The 1,100-nt window shown below is 32.6% G+C and overlaps 1 protein-coding gene across 5 annotated transcripts in view; it reads right to left on the bottom strand.

The window, feature by feature from the left end:
• LOC109538483 (protein sprint) overlaps positions 1 to 1,100 on the bottom strand; it is a 130,383-nt gene that overhangs the window by 95,278 nt on the left and 34,005 nt on the right. The window lies entirely within an intron of this gene.

Raw genomic sequence — 1,100 nt, 5'->3', positions numbered from 1 at the left:
ATTGGCTTCTCGAGTTTATGCTCAAAAGTTTCCTGAAAGAAATCATCCTAAGCCAACAGTTTTTAAGCGCTTATTACACCAATTTGAGGAAAGTATGAATGTACTTTTCATAACAATGGTCTCGTGAATAGACACAACTTTCATTATTATTTTGATACAAATTCGCGCGTATACAGGGTCATGAAAAATCAAAATAGGTGGTCAGTTAATGTGTGGGGTGGAATACTGGGCCAGTATTTAATTGGACCCTATTTTTTTGAAGGACATCTAAATGGTTTGATGTTTCTCCAGTTTCTAATAAACCATCTCACAATATTATTAGAAGAAGTCCCTTTCAATATTAGAACCAACATGTGGCTTCAATTGGATGGAGCTCCGCCTCTTTATCACTGCGAAGATCGGCAATTTTTAAATGCCAACTTTCAAAACAGGTGGGTTGGCAGAAATGGGTTTCAAAATTGGCCCCTCAGATCTCCGGACTTAAAGGAATTGTCTACCATACGCTTCCGACAACTTCACACGATAGGAAAACACGCATAAGAGACGCTTTTAAAACTGTAACTCCGCAAATGTTGTCCAGAGTTAGCAGTGATTTTGAAAAAAGAACTTACAAGTGCCCGGAAATGGACGGTCAACATTTCGAACATTTGTTATAATTAATTTGCCTCGGTTTTATGGTATTGTTGATATGTTATTTAATCTTTTAATTTAAAAAAAACACCAAATGGTGCACAGATCCATTATTTGGTGTATTTTGTAAAAAAGCAAAAACTTAGTTATCAACATCCTAGTACCGTTCGATAGGTAATTAAAAATTGCATTTCCTGGTAAGCTAAAAAATATGGGGTTGTATTTAAATTAATCAAGTTATAGCCACTTAAACTTCTCATTTGATTAGTTTAAATTTGTGGACTCCCTGTATAAAATTGTAAGTTTATTATCATTTGGATATAAAATATGATTTCTTGTTAGACCAAACTACGAATTACGTTTACATAACTGAAATAATTCTAAAGTATTTGACACATGAAAATAATATTAGATTTTGATAAAATTCGAATTATTTAAAAAACCTTTAGATTTAGACATTATAAATCTTA

The sequence above is a fragment of the Dendroctonus ponderosae genome, unplaced genomic scaffold (assembly GCF_020466585.1).
Source record: "Dendroctonus ponderosae isolate FM_Combo_2020 unplaced genomic scaffold, Dpon_F_20191213v2 Dpon_F_20191213_1, whole genome shotgun sequence".
Taxonomy (NCBI): Eukaryota; Metazoa; Arthropoda; class Insecta; order Coleoptera; family Curculionidae; genus Dendroctonus; species Dendroctonus ponderosae.
This window is presented reverse-complemented; position numbering and strand designations above follow the sequence as displayed.